The following is a 7,268-nucleotide window of genomic DNA, read 5'->3' as shown; positions in this document are numbered from 1 at the left end:
CTTGAGAAGAGCCCATCCTCTCACAAAAAGGGAATGGGGTGAAGAGGTCATTGTGTGGGGCTCTGGCTCTTGAATTCCTGGCTACAGTGAGTGTTGGGGAAGCTTCTCTTCCCAGCAGCCCCCCTTGACCCTCTCTCTATAAAAACCCCCAGCTTTGGAGCCTCTTGGCCGATACCTCAGTCTCCTGGGTGAGATACGTACTGGCCCGGAGCCCCGTCATTAAACTACCTCATGCTTTTGCAACAAGAAGTTCTCTCGTGTTTCATTGGGTAAAACCCGTGTCCTGAGACTTGAGTGCGGGTCCCCGAAAGGGGGTCCTACAATACGACAAAAGTCTATACTCAACAAAGCTGGAAAATCTGGAGTGAATGGATGAATTCCTAGACAGATACCATATACTAAAATTAAACCAGGATCAGGTAAACCATCTACATAATCCCATAACACCTAAAGAAATAGAAGCAGTCACCAAAAGAATCCCAACCAAAAAAGCCCAGGTCCAGGTGGGTTCAGTGCAGTATTCTATCAGATATTTGCTGACAACCTAATACCAATACTCTCCAAACTACTCCACAAAATAGCGTCAGATAGAACAACACCTAACTCATTTTTCCAGGCAACAATAACCCTTGTTCCTAAACCACACAAAGACCCTACAAGGAAAGAGAATTTCAGACCAATCTCACTTATAAACACTGATGGAAAAAAACTCAACAAAATCCTTAAAAACCGAATCTAAGAACACATCAAAACGATCATTCACCATGATCAAGTAGACTTCAACCCTGGGATGCTGGGATGGTTTAATATACGGATATCTGTCAACATAATCCACCCTATAAAAAACTCAAAGAAAAAAACCATATGGTCATCTCACCAGATGATGAGAAAGGATTTCACAAACTTCAACATCCCTTCATGTTAAAAGTCTTGGAAAGAACAGGAATCCAAGGCCCATACCTAAACATAATAAAAGCAATATACAGTAAACCAAGAGCCAACATCAAATGTAACTGTGAGAAACTTGAAGCAATCCCTCTAAAATCAGGTACTCGACAAGGCTGCCCACTCTCCCCCTTCCTATTAAACATAGTATGGAAGTCCTGGCCAGAGCAAATAGACAGCAAAATGAAATAAAGGGGATACAAATTGGAAAGGAAGAAGTAAAAACATCGCTGTTTGCAGATGACGTGACAGTGTATGTAAGTGAACCCAAAAATTCCACCAGAGAAGTTCTACAGCTGATAAACAAGTTCAGCAAAGTGGCTTGATATAAAATCAACTGAAACAAATCAACAGCCTTCCTGTACTCAAAGGACAAACATGTGGGGAAAGACATTAAGAAAAAGATACCCGGAGCTGGAGAGATGGCTCAATGGTTAAGAGCACCGGCTGCTCTTCCAGAGGTCCTGAGTTCAAATCTCAGCAACCACATGGTGGCTCGTCACCATCTGTAATGGGGTCTGATGCCCTCTTCTGGTGTATCTGAAGACAGCTACAGTGTACTTATATATACTAAATACATCTTTAAAAAAAAAAGAAAAAGAAAAAGATACCCTTCACAATAGTCACAAAAAATATGAAATACCTTGGTGTAACACTAACTAAGCAAGTAAAGAACCTGTATGACAAGAACTTCAAATCTCTAAAGAAGGAATTCGAGGAAGATCTCAAAAAGTGGGAACATCTCCCATGCTCATGGATTAGAAGAATCAACATTGTAAAAATGGCCATCTTACCAAAAGCAATCTACAGATTCAGTGCAATCCCCATCAAAATTCCAACCCAATTTTTCATAGAGTTGGAAAGAGCAATGTGCAATTTCATCTGGAATAACAAAAGACCTAGAATAGTGAAATCCATCCTCAACAACAAAAAAACATCTGCGGGAATCACTATCCCTGACCTCAGGCTATATTACAAGGCAATTGTGCTGAAAACTGCATGGTACTGGTACAGAAATAGGCACATGAATCAATGGAATAGAATAGAAGTTCCAGAAATGAGCCCTCATGTATATGGTCACCTAATTTTTGACAAAGGAGCTGTAAACATTCAATGGAAAAAGGACAGCCTATTCAACAAATGGTGTTGGTACAACTGGCACTCAGCATGCAGAAGAATGAAAATAGACCCTTTCTTATCTCCTTGTACAAAGCTCAAGTGTAAGTGGATCAAATATCTCCACATTAAACCAGGTACACTGAAACTATTAGAAGAGAAAGTAGGGAAAACCTTAGAACACATAGGCACAGGAGAAAATTTCCTGAACAGAACATCAATGGCTCATGCTCTAAGTTCAATTATCAACTAATGGGACTTAATGAGATTGCAAAGTTTCTGTAAAACTAAGGACACTGCCAAGAAAGAAAAACTGCAGCCAGCAGATTGCAAAAAATCTTTTCCATCCCCACATCTGATAGAGGTCTAATATCCAAGGCATACAAAGAACTCAAGAAGTTAGACACCAGAGAATCAAACAACCCTATTAAAAAATGGAGTACAGTACTAAACAAAAAGTTCTCAACTGAGGAATATCGAATGGCTGAGAAGCATTTAAGGAAGTGCTTGACATCATTAACCATCAGAGAAATGCAAATCAAAACAACCCTGAGATTCCACCCCACACCTACCAGAGTGGCCAAGATCAAAAATTCAGACGGTAGCAGATGCTGGCAAGGATTCGAAGAAAGAGGAACACTTCTCCTCTGTTGGTGGGGTTGTAAACTGTTACAACCCCTCTGGAAGTCAGTCTGGCGATTCCTCAGTAAATTGGACATTGTACTACCTGAAAACCCAGTTATTCCACTTCTGGGCATATACCCCAGAGAAGCCCCAACATACAACAAAGCCACATGCACCACAATGTTCATAGCAGCCCTATTTATAATAGCCAGAAGCTGGAAAGAACCCAGATGTCCTTCAGTAGATGAATGGATACAAAAATTGTGTTATATTTACACAATGGAGTACTACTCAGCTATCAGAAACAATGACTTTATGAAATTCTTAAGAAAATGGATGCATCTAGAGAATATCATCCTGAGTGAGATAACCCAGTCACAAAAGAAAAGACATAAAATGCAGTCACTGATAATTGGATACTAACCTCAGAAAGCCCAGAACACCCCCAAAACAACTCACAGACTATATGAAGTTCAAGAAAAAACAAAGCCTCCCCCCAAAAAAGAAAATGAAAACCATTATGCTTAATCTTTACACACCAGGACACCTTTGACTATTTTCAGGTTACATCCTGTTTTACAGGTACTTTATGCTCATTGTAACTAGTAAGATTTTAAGGCATACTGTCATAACTTTAAAAAAAAATCAAGCACTGACAAAAATGTATTCGTATACTTTTATGCAAAAATGCTTATAATCTGTACATTTATCTTTGTTTTTTAAAATAAATTTGTTCAATTTAAAAGAAAAAAAAAGGAAAGAACAGCACAGTCATGGCTAACACAAGGGAAGAGACTCCGTGTTCCTGTTCCTATGGTCTCCTGGCTCTATTTTTGTTAACATCAATAGCTTTAAGAAAGAACATCAAGGAAATGGAATGTTATGTGATGATATTATAATCTCAAAAAAATAAAAAAACAATTTAAAGAACGAAAAAAAAAAAAAAAAAACCACCAGACCCAAAAGGACATATACCATGATGTTCTCACTCATCTCTAGCTGCTACCTCCAAATAATCAGACGTGAATAGGTAATCTGATGTAACTTTAGAAACAAGGAAAAGAAAAAGAATTCATAAAGGGGAAGTGTCTCTAGAGAGGAAAATATCAGGAAAGAGTTACTATAAAGGGAAAAATAACACATTGAGGACTTTCATTGAAGGGAAGAAGGGAGGTCAACACAGAAGAAGAGGGGAAAGCAATACACAGCACTAAGGGTGGTTGAACAAGCCCTAAAAGTTTTTATTTATCTTTATCTAAAAGTACACATAATACATGTATGTATATACATATGTATATAGTTGAAACAAAATTATGCCACTTGACGTGGTAAGCACACACACACACACACACACACACACACACACGTCATAGACTATCTACAAAATCCGAGTACCAGACATGATAAACCTTCTTTTGAGTATTTATCAGAGGATACCAAGAGATTCCCAATGCACTATAGTCTATTGCTGTTGCCCTTGATTGCCTACCAGAAGATAAGTCTATGTTGCTGGATTCCATGTATTTCAGGCAGATTTAAAGAAATAGAGCTGGATCTGATCTAAACCCTCCCTCTCAGTGGACTAGCTTCCATAGACCCAGAAGTTGTTATGCAATATGTCAAAGGAGGAAAGGATATTGATGTGGTACTTCGATGTGTCCCCTATGAATCACTACAATGGACATCATGAAAAGATATGTATGGCCAGGTGTAGTGATGTACGCCTTTAATCGCAGTACTGGGGAGGTGGAGGCAGGCACATCTTCATTAATTTGAGCCTGATCTACAGAGAAAGTTCTAGGACAGCAGGACCAAGAGAAACATTGACTCAAAAATAAAAACAGGAAAGAAGAGAAAGAGTGGGAAAGAGAGAGTGGGAGAGGGGAAGGGGGGAGGAGTAGGAGAGAGAGAGAAAGAGAGAGAGACAGAGACAGAGAGAGAGGAGAGAGAAGAGAGGTAAAGAAAGAGGAAATAGGGAGAGGGGGTAGAGGAAGAGAGAAGGAAGAGGAGAGAAGGAGGAGGAGGAGGAAGTATTTATAAAGTAGTGGCTCTTGTATCTTTGAGGTACCTGTCTATCGAATTTTACTTAAGACTAGTTAACAGGAGTGAAATCATATCTGGCACTGTAAACTTAGCCAACTACCTAGGGATATTATTGTCATACATCTTAGAGGAGAACCTGCTGCTGCCACGTTTCTAAGCCTGTATAAAACCTTATCCTTTTATCTACAATTAAGGGCAGCTATCAACTCTCGTTAAAAAAATCTTTTTTATTCAGCAGACAGAGACCATTACAGAAAGTCACAACTACTCAAAAGCCAGAGAATAACTAACTGTAGGGTGTCCAGGCTCAGTTGTTACATCGACAAAACAACCTCCGCATCTCAGGCTTAGGGAGCACCGAAGACGGGGGGGGGGGAGGTGGGGGGCACAAAGGTTGTAAAAGCCAGAGAACCAGAAAGTCTATAGTAAAATTGTATCTTCAACATGTGACAGGGGAGCCACATCTATGAAATCTCAAGAGTGTGGCTTCTCAAACAAGACCTTAACAGTGAAAACAGTTTAGTATGTCAATAATGAGAGTGTAAATTTCACAGGGTCCTAACCCTAGATGAAGAGCTATAGGCAAATAACAACTGCTAAGAGAATTAGTCTTTTCCAGGGACTAGAATCCTAAATGGTGATGCAGTCCCATGTGATCAACACTGAAAATATACATACAAGGAATACCACGTGTACTGGTCAAACTGATGTGTGTGTGTGTGTGTGTGTGTAAACAATAGTAATTAAAGAATAAGAGTCCATGGATTTGAAAGAGAATAGGGAGACAAGGGGTTTCAAGAAGAAGGAGGGGATAGTATAATAGCATTTCAATTACATTAAAAAATAAAATATATTCAAACAAGTCAAGACAACATGAATATTTTTCAGGAGAACACGAAAATCATCCGAATAAAACAAGGAAGTAAATTCATGGCATGAATACAGAATTCAGTTAAGAGAAATACAGAACATAACCAACGGAAAGTAATATGGAACTGAAAAGCTCAACAGTGAAATAAAAAGTTGAGTAAAACCTGATACACAAGAGTATTCTGGTCCTAGAGTCAAACCTAACTATACAGTGTTAGTGAATTCACTGTTATTGAAGGAAAATCTAAACACGACGAATTTACCAAACCAGCATAATCCTTAGCAGCAATCTATAAACATCTGTTCTTATACACTCAGATAAGCATAGCCTTCACCCCCCAGTAAAAAACTTCTCTTTGCAACAGACCATTACAGAAAAACACAACCAAGCAATATGCAGAGTTGAGGAGCATGGTCCCAAAGGACACGTCTACAAAACACTCTTGCACCTAAGTCTCAGGGAACACTGTGAAAGAGGGGCAGATAAATTGTAAGAGCTATATTATCAGGAACTTGGCTGTGAGAGTGTGTCACCTAGTAATCTACACCCATAAAGCCTCACCAACATGACCACCCAGATATAAGCTGATAGAGAAGGATACAAACAAACAAATTGGCAAACTGCACAGAGAGAAGCCCGCAAGCTCTCAACCCCACACTCACACAAAAACAAAACCTACAGGGGACTGTGTATGAGTGGCATCCTCCCTAGAGAAAAGAACAACTGGTTGTCAGAGCCTATCCATCAGCCCTGACAACATACATTCAACAGCATGGACTCAACAGATTATATTTAGAGATCTATCTATGTGTGCATGTTTGTATGTGTGCATATGTGCAATAAGTGCATACAAATATGTATATGTATGTGATATATATATATATATATTAGTAAAGATGAAAACGGGGTCCATGAATTTGAAGATCAGGGAGGGGTAAATGGGAGGGTTTAGAGAAGTGGTTCTCATCCTTCCTAATGCCACTACCCTTTACTACAGTTTCTCATGTTATGGTGAGCACCCAACCACAAAATTACTTTCATTGCGACCTCATAAATATAAATGTTGCTACTTTTATGAACTGTAATGTAAATATCTATTTTTTCTAATGGTCTAAGTGGCCCCTGTGAAAAGTACATTCAACTGCCTAAGAGGTCATAAGCCATAGGTTTAGAGCGAGGAAAAGCAAGGGAGAAAGGTTGTGAGAAAAATATAATTTTTAAAAGTAAACAAAAACAAAAAAATTAAAGAAGTTCAGAGGAAATCCTTATCAATAGCATACTTCCCCAGGAATAAAGATTATCAGGGTCTGGGGATGGAAATATTGCTTGGTTGTTAAAAGAGCTTGATGCTCTTGCGGAGAACTGGAGTTTGGATAAGCACCCACATGGCGCGGAATCTGGCTGTTCAGAACCACCTGTAACTCAAGTTCCAGGGGCTCTGACACCCTCTTTTAGCCTTCACTGTTACCAGACATGTAAATAGTACATACAGACAAAACACCCATACATAATGAATAAATTTATGGTCATATAAATATTGTAAATATTACATTTATTGTCTATGAAATGTCCATTATATATGTAAGAAAACTATGCCTTTTGGTACCAATGTCAACATGTGTTTGTTTTTCTTGTTTTCAGTTTGGCCCTATCAGAATTATACATTTTA

The sequence above is a fragment of the Micromys minutus genome, assembly GCF_963924665.1.
Source record: "Micromys minutus genome assembly, chromosome: 22".
Taxonomy (NCBI): Eukaryota; Metazoa; Chordata; class Mammalia; order Rodentia; family Muridae; genus Micromys; species Micromys minutus.
The sequence above is the reverse complement of the archived record's forward strand: the minus strand, read 5'-3'. Positions refer to the sequence as shown.